Raw genomic sequence first — 17,910 nt, 5'->3', positions numbered from 1 at the left:
ATGCAAAGTATTATGCCTATAAGCTATTTTAGCTTGCACATTGTGTGCTAAGTAGAGACCCATTTTCTTTTTTTTTCATATATTTGTCGGAGATAAAAATGTCATAAAAATGCATGTATCATTTCACTTTTATGACAAAAGTAAATTTATTATTTTTTAAGATAAACAGTTCCTAAAAGGAAAGATGTGTCATTGAAAGGAGATTCAATTACCATTATATGTAATACCCTAGGAAAATTGAGGAAGAAAGAGAAGTCTTAATTAACAAAGAAGATGCATTCTGAAGCCATGGTCTGCATCAGACACAGCTCTGCTTTCTGACATCTTACCATGTGCAGCTACGCCCCTTGGCAGGTAATATCAGAATTCACTGATACTCATTATGGATTCAAGCCATCTTATTTATATACAATTGCCGCCTTTATATTATGTAATTATAGTCTCATGGAGTTATAGACCTGAAAGATTAGAAAACTATCTTGTCTAGTTTTGTTGTTGTAAGAACGGAGGCCTAAGGAGTTTTAGTATTTTCTCAAGAACTAATATTTCCTAAAAACTAAAGCTGGAGCTTAGTGTAGATGAGACCTAAAGTCCTTTGCTTCCACTCTGGAGTTATTCCGTAACTCTCTACTGAGTAAAGGAAGTTAGTAAGTAAATATTTAAGCTTTTTTAAAATGTATTTTGAGAGAAAGAGAAACAGCACAAGTGGGAGAGGAACAGAGAATCCCATGCAGGCTCCACACTGCCAATGCAGAGCCTGACATGGGACTCAAACCCACAGAGCTGTGAGATCATGACCCAAGCCAAAACCAAGAGCCAGATGCTCAACCAACTGAGGCATCCAGGTGCCCCAGTAAGTAAATTTTTAAAAGTACAGATACCTCAATAAGAAAAAAATAGGACATTTAAAAGTTTGTACTTTTTAGCCTAAGGTCCATTTGTCTAAGAGCCACTTGTTTTCTCTTTCTAAAGCAATGATTTTATTGTGTTCTAATATAATAGGGAAGAAACTACCAAACTCAACATGTGGAAAATTGTGTGTTTAAAAAGAGATGCAAAGGAATGTCTGGCTGGCTCAGTCGGTAAAAGCATGCAACTCTTGATCTCGGTATTGTGAGTTCAAGCCCCATGGTGGGGTGTAGAGCCTTCTTTAAAAAAAAGAGGTGCAAATTATGACTTTCAGAGAGTTTGCCATTTGCTTATAGAATGGACTCTGCTTTATAAGGCTCACTCCCAGATGTCAGAAAGCAAACTTTTTGGAAGTATTTTCCATTTGCTGCTTAAGAAAAATGTCTACCTCTGAAAACCTCTTTTAAATTTACTTCAGAAGAAAAAAATATCTGCTGTGAAGACTCTTCAGCTTATTTGTAAAAAATGAATTGTCATTTCATTTTAGAACAAGGTAAACAAAGCCATAAAAAGCATTACTCAGAACTGTCAGAAATGCATACGGCTTTTAAATCAGAAGGAAAGCTCAATGCTACATTTTAAACCAGTGCTTTGTTATGGCAAACTACGTAATTGAAATGATGAATTAAAAAAAAATTCTAGTGTTACAGTGATAAACATGCTGTCTACACTCTCGTTAACTACTGCAGAGCATGACGAATGGAACTGATCCACTGACCTTTGCAGAATGAACTCCCTTCTGTCGGCTATGTGGAAAGCTTGTTATTATCTAGATTTATTTTAAGTTAGATGGACTGTTGTTTGCACAAAAGATAGCTCCAGTAGTTATCAGTAAAAAACGGACCCAAGTAGATGCTATTAAGTTACTTCCCCTGCAAACATATTTCATATGCACATGAGTGTCTATATGGACATATTGGAAGATAAGGGAGTCTGGAGCTTTTCGCAACTATTTCTGAAAATTAATCAGAAAGTAAGATATTGAATACAAGATTTTTTGGGGTTTATTTATTTTGAGAGAGAGAGAGCTAGCAGAGGAGGGGCAGAGAGAGGGAGAGAGAGGATCTGAAGCTGGTTCCCTGTTGTCAGCACAGAGGCCGATGCGGGGCTCAAACCTATGAGCTGTGAGAACATAACCTGAGCTGAAATCAAGAGTCAGATGCTCAACTGACTGAGCCACCCAGGTGCTTCTTGAATACAGGATTTCATTTATTTTGAGAGGGAACAGGGAAGGGCAGAATGAGAGAGATTCCCAAGCAGGGTCTGTGCTGGGAGTTCTGACCCAACACAGGGCTCAGTCTTACAAACCATGAGATCATGACCTGAGCCAAAACCAAGTCAGACACTTAACCAACTGAGCCACCCATGGCCCAATTTTTTTTTTAATATGGGATTTTTGAAGTACAGTCAAATATATTTAACTTGGTAGGCCCAGCTCAGCAAAGTTGCCCATTTTTTCCTGTTGCACTCTTCTATAGAACATTAAAGTATTCTAATTAGATATTCCCAGAATAAACTGCAGTTCCAATATGCAGAGTTACTTTTTCTGTTTTACTGAATTAAGTGTCTATTGTTTGTGTTTTGAAAACTTGGACCAGTGACTGTACTGATGATTTGGTGTAGGCTTCTTAACTATAAGCCCATTTCAGAAGTCATGAAGCTTGACTGTGGAGGAAGAGTATTGAGCTTGTTAGCAGGTTGCAAGGACTGATGACAGAGTAGTGGACGTTCCGAATTCAGTTTCTGGTGCCAGGTTCAGAGCTCCCTCTCGGCCCTATGCTAAGAACGAGTTCCATCTGTAGAAGCACAGGGCAAAGGTAAAACTTGGTGTTTTCATTTTGTCACATTTTTCTTAATGAAAATGGAAATAGAGATGTTGTTAAATAACTACATTTACCAAACAGTTCTTTTCTGGGGATTTAACTCAGCAGGGAATCTGTTAAAGTTTCCCCTTTCTAGGTCAAAAAGAAATATTCCAACAGTGCTCAGGAGATTTTGAAGTATGCATCACAACTCCCAAAAGGAATAGAATTGCTTAACTAATGATTAGAGTGAAGAAACGCAGCTCCTATTCTAACGAGCTTTAATATTAACCTGACATGTGTTTCACTTAGGTCAGCAGAGTATTTTTGGCAATATGCTCTATGATGCTTAAAGAAAAGATTGACATTGACTGTGTCAAGAGCAGCATCAAGGCTCTTGCTGGCATAGAGCAGTAGAGTGGAATGAGGACACATATGTTATATGGGGATAAAGACGGTCCCTGACGAATATTGAAATCATGTGACCACTACATGGTAATTACTTTGCAATTTTTGCCTCTGAATGGAGCTTCTTGTTAAATAAGAAAAGACAAAATATCCAAACATAGACTTCTTAAGAAGTTAACTAAAACTCCAGTGAGAAATAGAAATACAAACAGGATGCCAGTAATCATTCAGAGTGGTGACTATCACCCAGTTTCCTGATGATTGTGTATTCCTGTTGAACTTTAGATTTGTGTTTCTTGAAATTCAGCAATCAGGAAAGATCACTCCACTGGATCCAACTCTAATCATTTCTAGAACATTAATCACAGATCAAGTCAACATTTATTCACAGCAGACTATTAATTGATATTTTCTACAGGATTACTTTTCTGAGCTTTTGAATTATAATTGTATCTATAACATACAATATATATATATATGAAGTAAATAGAAATCTTTATTTGGGATAGAAAGGATAATGTGTTGGTCAACATCTCATTTGTTCTACAGTTATCTCCTTCTTTGAGTCAGTGTTTTAGGTCACCATGCACTTGCGGGTATGGTAAAGCCAAACCCTCAACTCATGTTAAAATCAATCAATAATCAACAATTTAGTTTTTTCCTGTAGTCATTGTTCTATTTAACCAAGTTTAGTATTATCACCCTTACTGAGTATTATGACATTGAGCAATTTGTTTAACCCTTTAAGCTTTAATATTTTCTCAGAGTTATAAAAGGGATGATAAATTAGGAACAAAAATATAGTCCACCTTATAAAGTTGTATTGGGTGGAGGAGATATTATCCATGAAGTGTTAAACACAGGACTGGTATATAATAAACACTCAATAAATGAATTATATTGGTCTTATTAATAATGTAGTAAAACTGTGAGGATGTGTGTGTGTATATGCGCACTTGAGAGTATGTGTGTTTTGCCTGCAAAAGTCTGTTTATTTATTTTTCCTTAGGTTTGGTGCTTTAAAACAAAACCTTTTGGAATTTCTAAAAACTTAAGGAGCAGACTTCACTAAACAAACATTGCCTTTAGAATTATGGTACTATGGAAGCATATTATGATTATTTAGTGTGGATTGTTTGAAAATAATACATTAAATGTGAGAACTTCTATTAAAAATCTTGGTTTGAGGGCGCCTGGGTGGCTCAGTCTATTAAGTGTCCAACTTCAACTTATGTCATTATTTCATGGTTTATGAGATGGAGCCCTGCACTGGGCTGTGTGCTGACAGCTCGGAGCCTGGAGCCTGCTTCTGATTCTGTCTCCCTTTCTCTCTGCCCCTGCCCTGTTTGTGTTCTCTCTCTTTCTCTCTCGCTCAGATATAAATTAATATTAAATTTTTTTAAATTAAAAAAGTCTTGGTCCAAAACGTGAATACGTGAATAGAGGTTAATTAAAGCAGCTAGAATATATGAGTCCATGTTTGTTCTATATTTAATGAGTTCTTAATATGGAAACCTTTGAAGGAGAGTTTCTTCAACAGAAAATGCATATAGATATTACATTGGATTTAAAAATTATTTTTCTGGAGTGCCTCGCTGGCTTAGTTGGTGGAGCATGTGACTCTTGATCTCGGGGTTATAAGTTCAAGCCCCATGTTGAGTATAGAGATTACTTAAAAATAAAATCTTAAGAAAAAATAATTCTCTTTCTAAAATGATTCTTCTATATTATCTCACTAGTAAAGTCCTCAGAAATATCTTTTTGTAAGTTCTAGCCTCAAATGATAAACACCATTTAAAAAATATTCCTTTTATTGAGGTAAGATTGACCTATGTAACATTATAGTAGTTTCAGATGTACAACATAATCAAAATTTGCATATTTTGTGAAATGATCACCACAGTAAGTCTAGTTAACATCCATCATCATACATAGTTACAGATTTTTTTTCTACGTTGAAAATTTTTAAGATTTACTCTCTTAGCAACTTTCAAATACGTAATACAGTTTTTATATGTTGTTCATTTGAATTTTACAAATTTGAGTTAGTTAACATATGATGTCATATAAATTTTAGGAGTAGAATTTAGTGATTCATCACTTCCATATAACCCCCAGTGCTCATCCCAACAAGTGCCCTCCTTAATGCCCGTCCCCCATTTAGCCCGTTCGTCTACCCACCTCCCCACCAGCAACCCTCAGTTTGTTCTCTATAGTTAAGAGTCTCTTTTATGGTTTGTCTACCTCTCTTTTTGTTTCTTTCTCCTATGTTCATCTGTTTTGCTTCTTAACCTTCACATATGAATGAAATCATACAGTATTTGTTTTTTTCTGACTTATTTTGCTTAGCATAATACACTCTAGCTCAATCCACATCATTACAAATGGTAAGATTTCATTTTTTTATGCTGGGTAATATTTCATGATACACACACACATACACACACACACCACATTTTCTTTATACATTTATCAACTGATGGACATTTCGACTCCTTCCATAATTTGACAATTGTTGACAATACTGCTATAAACATTGGGGTGCATGTGCCCATTTGAATCAGGGCTTTTGTATCTTTTGGGTAAATACCTGGTAGTACAATTGTCGGGTAGTTCTATGTTTAGCCTTTTTTTTTTAAATTTATTTTTGAGAGACAGACAGAGATAGTGTGAGCAGGGGAGGGTCAGAGATAGAGGGAGCCACAGAATTTGAAGCAGGCTCCAGACTCTGAGCTGTCACACAGATCCCAACATGAGGTTCAAACCCATGAACAGTGAGATCGTGACCTAAACCAAAGTCAGACCCTTAACCCACTGAGCCACCCAGGTGTGTCTATCCATTCAGCCATTGATGGACACTTAGGTTGTTTCCATATCTTGGCTATTGTAAACAGTGCTACAATGAACATGAGGATGCATGCATCTTTTCAAATTAGTGGGTTTTTAGAATTTTTTTTAACAGTTTTTGTTTAAATTCCAGTTAGTTAACATGCTGTATAATACTAGTTTTAGGTGTAAAACAGATGAGGCAACACTTCCATACAACTCCCAGTGCTCATCATAACAAGCGCACTCCTTAATCTCCATCGCCTATTTAATTCATCCCCACCTAGCTCCCTTCTGTTTCTTCTCTATAGTTAAGAGTCTGTTTCTCGGTTTGTCTCTTTCTCTCTTTTTATTCCCCCTTTGTTTGTTTCATTTCTTAAATTCCACACATGGGTGAGATCATATGGTGTTTGCCTTTCTCTAATTGACTTATTCTTCTTAGCATAATACTAACTCTATCCATGTCATTGCAAATAGCAAAATTTCATTTTTATGGCTGAGTAATATTTCATTGTATATATATTGGGTTGTTTCTATAATTTCACTATTGTAGATAATGCTGCTATAAATATCATGGTACATAAATCCCTTTAAATAGGTATTTGTGTATTCTTTGTGTAAATACCTAGTAGTGCAATTGCTGGATCTTTGGGTAGTTCTTTTTTAAACTTTTTGAGGAACCTCCATACTGTTTTCCATAGTAGCTGCACCAATTTACATTTATTTTTTTTAATTTTTTAAATGTTTATTCATTTTTGAGAGAGAGAGAGACAGAGCACAAGTTGGGGGAGGGGGAGCAGAGAGAGAGGGAGACATAGAAACCAAAGCAGGCTCAGGCTGTGAGCTATCAGCACAAACCCTGATGCAGGGCTCGAACTCACAAATTGTGAGATCATGATCTAAACTGAAGTCAGACACTTAACTGACTGAGCCATCCAGGCACCCGCACCAATTAACATTTAATAACAGTGCACAAGAGCTCACTTTTCTCCATATATTCTCTGACACTGTCAATTCTTATCTTTTTGATACTAGCCATTCTAATAGGTTTAAGGTGATATCTCATTATGGTTTTGATTTGTATTTCCCAGATGATTAGTGATGTTGAGCATCTCTTCATGTACCTATTACCCATATGTATGTGTTCTCCGGAAAAAAGTCTATTCAGATCCTCTGCCTATTTTTTAATCAAAATTTTTTTGCTATTGAGTTGCATGAATTCTAAAAATACTTTTTTATATGTTTTATTAACCCCTATTCAGGTATATGATTCACAAATGTAATCTCTCATAGAGTAGTTTGCCTTTTCATTTTGTTGATGGTTTCCTTTGCCGTGCAGAAGCTTTATAGTTTCACAAAATCCCATTTGTTTATTTTTGTTCCTGTTGCCTTTGCTTCTGGTGTCAAATCCAAAAAAAATAATCGTCAATACCAATGTCAAAGAGATCACCACCTTTTTTTTCTGGGAGCTTTTAGATTTCAGGTCCAATATTCAAGTTATTAATCTACTTTGAATTAATTTTCATGGATGGTGTAAGATAGTGATGCAGTTTCATTCTCTTGCATGTAGCTGTCCAGTTTTCCCCACACTATTTAAAAAAACTGTTTATTTATTTTGAGAGAGAGAGAGAACACCCATGCAAGTGAGGGAGGGGCAGAGAGAGAGGAGGAGAGAGAGAATCCCAAGCAGGCTCCATGCTCAGTATGGAGCCCAATGTGGGGCTTGAGCTCACAGTCATAAGATCATGAAATCGAGAGTTGGATGTCTGACTATGCCACAATGTGCTCCTCCCCACATTATTTATTGAAGAGACTACCCTTTCCCCATTGTATATTCTTGCCCCTTTGTCATAAATTAATTGACATGTATGCATGGGTTTATATCTGGGTTTTTTATTCTGTTTCATTGATCTATGTGAATGTTTTAATATCAATACCATACTATTTTGATTACTATAGCTTTGTGATATAGTTTGTAATCAAGAAGTGTGATACTTTTTTTCTACTTCCAGGTTTGCTCTTTTTTTCACAACATTGCTTTGAATATTTAGGATCTTTCGTTGGTTCCATACAAATTTTATAATTTGTGAAATGCCATTGTGAAAAATGTGAAAAATACCATTGGAATTTTGATAAGAATTGCATTGAATCTGTAGCTTTCTTTGGGTCAGATGAACAGATCAACAATATTAATTATTCCAATCTATGGGCATGAAATATCTTTCCATTATGCCTTTTAAAAAATTTGTCCCTGTTTTATAGTTTTCAGTATACTAGTCTTTTACCTTCTTGGTTAAATTTATTCTTAGGTATTTTATTCTTTCTGATACAATTGTAAATGGGATTGTTTTCTTAATTTTTCTTTCTGAGAGTTTGTTACAGAAATGCAACAGATTTCTGTATATTAATTTGTATCTTGCAGCTTTACTGAATTCATTTATTCTACTAGTGTTTTGGTGGATTTTTTAGGGTTTTCTATACATAGTATCATGTCATATGCAGATAGATAGTGACACTTTTACTTCTTTTCCAATTTAAATGCCTTTTCTTTCCTTTTCTTGTCTAATTTCTCTGACTAGGACTTCCAGTACAATGTTGAATAAAACTAACAAATGGATATACATATCTTGTTTCCAATTTTAGAGGTAAAACTATCAGCTTTTGAGTATGATGTTAGTTGTGGGCTTTTCATATATGGTCTTTATTATGCTGAAGTATGTTCCCTTTATACATACCTTATTGATATATTTTATAAAAAATGATTTTTATCCTTCATATTGTTTATGTGGTGTATCACATTGATTTGTGGGTGTTGAACCATCCCTGCATCTCTGGAATAAATCCCACTTGATTATGACGTATGATCCTTTTAATGTATTGTTGAATTCAGTTTGCAAATATTTTTTGGAATATTTTTGCATCTGTGCTCACCAGAGATATTGGCTTATAATTCTCCTTTCTTGTGGTGTCATTATCTGGATTTGATGTCAAGGTAATGCCTCATAAAATGAGTTTGAAAGTTTTCTTTTTTTCTTTTTTTTTTGGAAGAATTTGAAAAGGACTGGTATTCATTATTCTTTGAATGTTTGATATAATTTACCAGTGAAGTTGTCAGGTCCTGGACTTCTTTTTGTAGGGAATTTTTAAATTACTGGTTCTATCTCCTTACTAGTTTGATATATTCTGGTTTTCTACTTATTGTGATTCAGTCTTGGAAGGTTGTATGTTTCTAGGAATTTATCCATTTCTTCTAGGTTGTCCAATTTGTTGGCATATAAATGTTTGTGATAGTCTCTTATGATCTTTTGTATTGCTGTCATGTCAGTTGTAAATTCCCCTTTAATTTCTGATTTTATTTATTTCAGCTCTCTCTCTCTCTTTTTCTTGGTACATCTAGCTAAAGATTTGTCAATTTATCTTTTCAAAAAACCAGGTCTTGATTTTATTCATATTTTCTATTGTCCTTTTAGTCTATATTTAATTTATTTCTGCTCTGGTCTTTGTTATTTCCTGCCTTCCACTAACTTTGGGCATTGTTTGTTCTTCTTTTTTTAGTTATTTTAGGTGTAAAGTTAGGTTGTTTGAGATTTTTCTTGTTTCTTAAGGTACATCAGATCATGATGAAATGTCCTCCTAGAACTACTTTTTCTATTCCCATAAGTCTAGTATGTCGTATTTCCTTTTTTGTTTGTCTTAAGGTATTTTTTTGCTTTCACTTTTGATTCCTTCACTGACCCACTGGTTGTTTGACAATAGCATGTTGTTTAGTCCGCACACATTTGTGAATTTTCCAGTTTTCTTCTGGAAATTGTTTTCTAGTTTCATACCTTTGTTATCAGAAAATATGCTTGAGTGAGTCTTTTTAAATTTGTTATGATTTATTTTGTAGCCTAACATGGGATCTGTTCTGGATGTTTCATGTGGACTTGAGAACAATGTGCATTCTGCTGTTTTTAGATGGAATTTTCCATATGTATTTGTTAAGTCCATCTGGTCTAATGTGTCACTTAAGGCTGATGTTTTCAGGGCACCTGGGTGGCTCAGTGGTTGAGCATCGGACTTCAGCTCAGGTCATGATCTTGCAGTTCATGAGTTTGAGCCTGGAATTGGCTCTCTGCTGTCAGCGTAGAGCCCACTTTGGATCCTCTGTTCCCTTCTTTCTGCCCCTCCCCTGCCTGTACTCTCTCAAAAATAAGTTTTAAAAAACATTAAGAAAAATAAAGCTGATGATTTCTGATTGCCTTTTGTCAGTATGATCTATCCATTCATGTGAATGGGGTATTAAAGCCCCTTACATATTGTATTGCTATTTCTGTCTTTAGTTCTGTTAATATTTCCTTTGTGCATTTAGGTGTTCCTAAGGTGTGGTGCACAAATATTTACAAATGTTAGATTAACCCTTTACCATTATGTGACAGTCTTCTTTGTCTCCTTATTACAGTCTTTGTTTTAAAATCTATTGGTCTGATATAAGTATAGCTACCCCAGCTTTCCTCTTGGTTCCATTTGCATGTAGTATCTTTTCCTATCACTTCATTTTCAGTCTGTGTGGCCTTACATCTGAAGTGAGTCTCTTATAGGCAGCATACAGATGGGTCTTTTTTTTTTTTTAATCATTTTAGCCACTTTATGTCTTTTGAATGGAGAATAGAGTCCATTTACATTTAAAGTAATTATTCATTGGTATATGCTTACTGCCATTTTGTTAACTGTTTTCTAGCTGTTTTTGTAGTTTCTCTCTGTTCATTTATTTTTTCTTAATCCTTTTATAGTTTGATGATTTTCTTTAGTGTTATGCTTTTATTTCTTTTGCTTTAATTTTTGTGTTTTTACTGTAGGTTTTTGCTCTGTGGCTACCAAGTAGCTCATATATAGCAACTTATTTATAGACAGTCCATCTTCAGTTGATAACAACTGAAGTTTGATCCATTCTAAAGCTCAACATTTTTTACTCCCTCCACCAAGCTTTGTTTTTGATGTCACATTTTACATATTTTTATCTTGTATATCTCTTAACTAATTATTGTGATCAGTTATTTTTTGCTACTTTTGTATTTTAACCTTTCTACTAGCTTTAAAAGTGACCTGAGACCTCAGAGGTCTCAGGAAAGGTTTAGAGTCAGCCCTTAGAAGTGTGCTTACTTAAAAGCTGCCCTTCATTCTGTAGCAATGATGATGAGCTAATTGGCTTCTTTCACAGAAAAATTGAGCTTCTGAGCCTGTTGCTTCTTGCTGTGCCTTGGTAGTGGTGGGGTAGCTGTTTATGAGCTCCTTCCTCATTGGTTACAGTCCTGTGCAACCCATGTGTATAAGCCCTGTGGGGCCCAGAAGTGGAAGCCTTTTGTCCTCCAGAGTCAGGCAATCAAGGGGTAGCCCCTATGTGGCATCTGCAAAAACTGGGTCACTAGCTGTAAAAACCATGGACCCAGTTGTGTAGAGAATCTCCCTTCTGGGAGATACGGGCATTCTGGAGTGTGGCACAAGGAGAATGCAAAGATGGCATCTGCCTAAAAACTTTGGGGGTAGGGGAGAAAAGGAAAAAAAAGAGAAAGGGAAAAAGGAAATTTTTTAAAAAGCTGGTGACACTTGGCTTTAGCAAGGCAGAAGAAGAGGACAGAGGAGCCCACCAGCTGGAGCATAAGGATGGCCTCTGAAGGAAAGGAAGAAAAGATGGTGCTTTTTAGCGTTAGCAAGGCAGAGGGAGAACATGAAGATAGAGCCCACTGCCCTCTGATCTTGGAGAGTGTCCTATCAGGCCCCCGCCCAGTGCTTTAAAATTAGGAAATGAATCTTTTGCATAAAGTCTGGGTACTTTTCAAAGGGCTGCTTCTGTGAGGGACCCTGGGGTGGGTGAGTCTGCACGTGGGCTCTGTAAGAGACATTCTTCAGTCCGCCACAGTGGGACTGAAGGTCTCCAGACTGTGGGTCTCCAGGACACAAGCCTTGTTGGTCTTCAAAGCCAGATGTTTGGAGACTCATCTTTCAAGTGTCAGTCTTAGAAGTTGGGGTGGCTGATGTGGGTACAAACCCCTTACTCTTCAGGTTTTGGGTTCCCTTTGGGTTGTGGGTGGCCACACCAGGGGCAGGGTTTATGGCAAGATTGTGTCTCAGCTTCTGCCCACTTCAATGTGGTTTTCATTTCATTTGCTCAATGTGAAAGGGTTATTCACAGTTTTTAAGGCATTTTTGGAGGAAATTTTTCTGTAGATAGCTGTAAATTTGGTGTGTCAATGGGAAGGGATGGATTTAGGATCTAGCCACGTCACCATCTTGAATCAAAATCTTGATAAACTGGGGCACCTGTTTGCCTCAGTTGGTTAAGCATGAAACTTCAGCTCAGGTCATGATCTCATGGTTTGTGAGTGTGCAGAGCCTACTTTGGATCTTCTGTCTCCCTCTCTCTGCCCCTCCTCAACTAGTGATCTTTTTCTCAAAAATAAAGAAACTTAAAAAAAGAATCTTGATAAACATTATTATGAAAATGTTTCCATTGTCATAGGTTTCACAATTTTTATACGTTACATCTCATAAATGACCTTCCATTAAAATTGTACTTACATTACTGGTAAAAAAAAAAAAAACCCAACAACTTTTTTTTTTTTAATTTAGAAGCAAGTTAGTTAGCATATAGAGCAATAATGACTTCAGGAGTAGAATCCAGTAATTGATCTTCTGCATATGACACCCAGTGCTCATCCCAACAAGTGCCCTCCTTAATACCCTTGCCCATTTAGCCCATCCCCCCAGCCACAACCCCTCCTGAAACCCTCAGTTTGTTCTCTGTATTTAAGAGTCTCTTACATTTTGTACCCTTCCTGTTTTTATATTATTTTTGCTTCCCTTCCCTATGTTCATCTGTTTTGTTCTAAAATTTCACATGAGAAAAGTCATATGATATTTATCTTTCTCTAATTTTGCTTAGCATAATATATTCTAGTTCCATATACATTGTTGCAAATGGCAAGATTTCATTCTTTTTTTCATTAAAAGGTTTTTAAAAAATATTTATTCATTTTTGAGAGAGAGAGAGAGCGAGCATGAGTGGGGGAGGGGCAGAGAGAGAGGGAGACAAAGAATCTAAAGCAGGCTCTAGGCTCTGAGCTGTCAGCACAGAGCCTGGTATGGGGCTTGAACCCACAAACCATGAGCCAAAATTGGACACTCAAGTGACTGAGCCATCCAGGCACCCTGGCAAGATTTCATTCTTTTTGAGTGCTAAGTAATACTCCATTGTATACATATATATACCCCCTCTTCTTTATCCATTCATCTGTTGATAGATATTTGGGCTCTTTCCATACTTTGGCCATTGTCAATAGTACTGCTATAAACATTGGGATGCAAAATTCTTTATTTTATCAACAAAATGTAAAGATGCTAGCTTGGCAGTGTCCAAAGCCTTGTCTTTTGATGGATTATAACAAGGACCTCACCCTCCTACAGTCAAATTTTCATTCACTAAGGAGTTTTGGGCTAAAGGGAGCAAGTTGTAACAAAGTATGCTTTGTTTTAAAATTATTCTTGGTCACACATAAAGGAGACCATAAAAAGGAAGATGGATACTCTGATGGTATCTGGGTCTTTGTGCTTCCATTTATGTGCCATTCGTTCATTTAGATTTTTAGCAATACATGGCCTATTTGCTATTTGTTGGGAGCTTGAGGTGCAGTGATGACAAAATAGTCTCTCACCAGGTACTCTGGGAATTTGGAGTCTAGGGAGAATACTAGTAGTAATAAAACAAATTGTGCGAGTCAATGTAAAATGGTAGGTGTGAGAAGAGTTACAAGAGAAGGGTTTCTAATATAATGAGAACCTAGACAAGGGAGCCTTAACCTGGCCAGGGAAGTCAGGAAAGCTTTCTTGGGGAAAAGCCAGTTGAGCTGAAGCATGAAAGGATGAGATGGAATTCCAAGATGGAAAGGCCTTTTGGTAAGATGGAATTTAGTGAGTGGGAAACGCTTGAGGGAAGGAATCAGTGGCCCAGTTGCTGAGGAACAACGTGGAACTAGAAAATGGTGGAGAAATGGGCAGGAGCCAGGCTTTATAGACTGTCGAAGAGTTTCCCTCTTTTTTAAATAGATTAAAAAAAATTTTTTAATGTGTATTATATTGAGAGAGGGAGAGAAAGAGATAGAGGTTGGGAGGGGAGGAGCAGAGAGAGAGAGAGAGGGAGACACAGAATCTGAAGCAGGTTCCAGGCTCTGAGCTGTCAGCACAGAGCCCGACATGGGGCTCCAACCCACGAGCTGTGAGATCATGACCTGAGCTGAAGTTGGGCAATTAACTAACTGAGCCACCCAGACACCCCTAAATAGATTTTTAAAGTTTATTTATGTATTTTGAGAGAGAGAGAGAGAGAGAGAGAGAGAGAGAGAGCGCGAGCAAACAGGGGAGGGGCAGAGAGAGAGGGAGAAAGAGAATCCCAAGCAGGCATCATGCTGTCAGTGCAGAGCCCAATGTGAGGCTTGATCCCATTAACTGTGAGTTCATGACCTGAGCTGAAATCAAGAGTCAGATACTTACCTAACTGAGCCACCTAGGAGCCCTGAACTGTTTCCCTCTTTATCCCCAAAGTAATGAGAAGTCTTTAGAGGATTTTGACTAAGTGGTATGACATGATCAGATTTGCATTTTGAAAAGATACCCAGGTAGAATAGGCAGGTAGAGAATGGATTATAGGGGACAAAAGTGGTTCAGGGGATATTCTTTAGGTGGCTACTTCTAAATGCACACACACACAAATGATAGTGGCTTGAACTACATCATGGAGGACATGGAGAGGAATGGACAGGTTTCAAAAGACTTGGATGTGAAGGGTGGGAGAGAAGGAGGCCTAGATTTCTGAATTAGAAGACTGTAGAGATGGTCATGCCTTATGCTAAATTAGGGAGCAATAAAAGGTAAAAGACCTAGTTTTCAGGAAATGATCATGAGGTTTTTGTGTTTGATATGTTGTATTTGAACTTCATTTGAGGGTGCTGAGAAGAGCTCTCAAGTAGGGTTTTGGGTATTGGTGTCTATCCAGGGCTTCCCCCCATGGGGCTACCAGTACATTTGGCCTATTGGGGTGCATTTTAATTCCCTTAACAAACTTTTGTAGGAGCCTGCCTTGGATGTAGACCCTGGACCTGCATCTCTGGCCCTGTGGGGCCTGTTATAACGCGGCTCCCTCTCCACACAGAACTGGCTTGAGCCTCCGCCAGGCAGCAGAGTGTCTTCTTTCCTCGGCCTTGAGCTACAGGTGGAAGTGACTCCTGGAAGGAGTTTTTTCATCTCCAGTCCATTTCTTTCCATTGTGTCTGAACTGTATGCACCAGCAGACTGTTAGGTGCGGTTCTTTTTATCTATTCACCTGTGAGTATGAATATGTTTGAGGGGACTTTAGTGGTGAGCCCTATTCCAAGGGGCCTATCAGTTACTGGTTGCTTCTCAGCTACCTCCAACACAAACTTTTTGCCTCATTCTGTCTTAGCTGGAACAACTTATTAAAATCTATGGTAAATTCCTGTTTCTAGTCAGGAATTTCTATTGTTTTCAGCTTATGGGTAGAACAATGAATATTGATAGGTCTTTACATAGTAAACTCTGCTTACTTTACATAGTTCTGTTTGATAACTTGGCCCCTAGGTAACTACCTCAAAGTGAATTCTAGAACCCTGTAACTTCAATTTTAGAACAGAAAAATACTTGACAAATATAGTAATAATTACAGATCATTCCTTCCCAAAAGAGCAGGATCATTTTCAGTATATAAATATCTATTTTGAATGATTGACTGATTTACTGATTCACTTATTTAACAAGGATTTCCTGGGCCTATTCTTAGAGTTTGAATTAGATGGAAGAATTCCTTGTACATCTTTTATTTAGGAATTGACTAAAGAAATCTCTGATGTCCAATTAACACAGGGAAAATAAATTGTTCAGATGCTCCTGGTGGCAATAGAGTTAATTAATTTTGACCTGATTTTTCAAAAACTTAATTCTCAAAAAAAACCCCACAAAAGACAAAAAACACTTATTCATTTGCTAGAAGCACCTTACTGATTTATTTCTCAACATCCCACTCCTGGTCTTTAAAAATGCTGACTGAAATGTTTAAAAACCTGTAAGCTTCATTCACAATTCTGTGTGAATCTATCTTGTCATAAGATTTTTATTTTTATCTACCTTAAGTTTAGGCTGCAGAGATAACTTGGCTTACTGTGTCAACTTTTAATTATCATAGATATGTTTCCTTGACATATAATATAATCCATCTGCATTTTATCTCAAATATATCTGCAATAAGAAAATGAGATCCTTCTTGGTGTTTTCCAAATATCACTCTGGGAATTATATAAGAGATGAAGAGCATAGTTTTTCTGTTTGCTGTGTGAGGAAACAGTCACAGCAGTGAAATACTATTAAAGATCATCCAGTATCTGTGGCTGCAGAAAATAATAAATTCTCTGGTAGGAAATAAAATGGATACAGCTACCTCCAGTCAACCTACATGAACTCTTTCATGATGACTCATTCCATTAATACTTTTTCTTCATTTTGAGCTCCCTTTACATATTAAAAATCATGGTCATTCTTATATTTATTTTTGTTCAAATTTTGTCTATAATTATTTAAAATTGCTTTTCATCTGTGTGGTTTTTGATCATAGATTGTGGCTGCTAGAGAGGGGACTCAAAATTTTGTTTATTAATTTTTAAATCTCCTTAGAGTGTAGGGTACAGAGATTAGTGTATGATCAGAGGTCAGTGGATTTTAGTTGATTATAGCTCTGTGTTTTATGTCTTGTATTGTTTTGACTAAAAAGTTTCTGGAGTTTCTGATAAAACTCTGTTAATTGGTGACCAAAGAGGTTCCCTGCTTGTGTCTATACTCTGTCATATTTATGGGCAGATGCTTTGAAGAGAAGAAAATTATTTAGGCTGAGCATTTGAAAAACCTATTATGTAAAGGTATTGCTAGTGTGTCAGAACTTTGTCTATCTGTTTATTTACTCCTTAAAAAGCACAGACTGGGCATTTAGAGTACTGGGTCACATTTCCTCCAGTTATGGGAATATGTATAGAAACATTTCCTAATGTTTCCTAAACATTTCCTAATGAGGGGCACAAAGACTTCTCACCCAACTAATATGCTTTCATTTTAGTCCATAAACTTACAAAGATAATTGAATATTGAGACATTCCAGCAGTATAACTAAAAAAAATCCAAAGTCTTGATTTAAATAAAATTCTTGCCATCATGGGAATTTTCTATTTTTATTTCTGCACATAAGCACTTCAGTTTTATGTTCCAGTTTATGAGCAGTCAGATGTTGAAATATTAGTACCAAGTCAAGGTCAAATATCTCAAAGAATAGCATTTCTCTAAAGTACAATACTTCTGTGCAGTTGGTGTGCATATTTCATGAGCAGAACTCATTGATCTGATTCTATCATATTCCCAAAACTCAGGCCCCTTTTGAAGTAATAATGATAATGCTCTCTGACAAGTATAGAGCCATCTGTGATCCACATTTTTAGATATTACCTCATTTGGCCTTCATAATGGCCCTATTAGTTGGGTAGAACATTATGATTATTAACATGCACATTTGAAACCTAGGATCTCAAAGTCATGGTCAAACCATTATGGTCCAAGATACAAGGTGATATGTAGTGGTGGGGAGAGGCATTTAATTAAGTGCCTACTATGTATGAGAATGACCAACAGACCAACAGACATTAAATTTTTATTTTTATTATTTGAGATGGAGTATATAAGTTAAGAACATGGATTCTGGGTTCAAATCTTAGTTTTATCACTTACTAATTCTATAATGTTGGGTAAATATAAACTTTCTTAGTAAATAATCTTAAAAGTGAAGAAAACGCTATCACCTGTTTCCTAGAAAACTAAATAACTTGAGGGATCTAAGCTCTTATATTATCTGGCATATACAAAAAAATAAATGAAACTC

The 17,910-nt window shown here is 36.5% G+C and overlaps 1 long non-coding RNA gene across 1 annotated transcript in view; it reads left to right on the top strand.

Annotated features, from left to right (window-relative positions):
* The window catches only part of LOC115292840, an 82,404-nt gene that overhangs the window by 27,089 nt on the left and 37,405 nt on the right, over positions 1-17,910 (top strand). Inside the window, exon 2 of the long non-coding RNA XR_003909165.1 lies at positions 233-354. This is a non-coding gene — a long non-coding RNA (uncharacterized LOC115292840). The remainder of the gene's footprint in view (positions 1-232; positions 355-17,910) is intronic.

This window comes from Suricata suricatta, chromosome 5 (genome assembly GCF_006229205.1).
Source record: "Suricata suricatta isolate VVHF042 chromosome 5, meerkat_22Aug2017_6uvM2_HiC, whole genome shotgun sequence".
Taxonomy (NCBI): domain Eukaryota; kingdom Metazoa; phylum Chordata; class Mammalia; order Carnivora; family Herpestidae; genus Suricata; species Suricata suricatta.
This window is presented reverse-complemented; position numbering and strand designations above follow the sequence as displayed.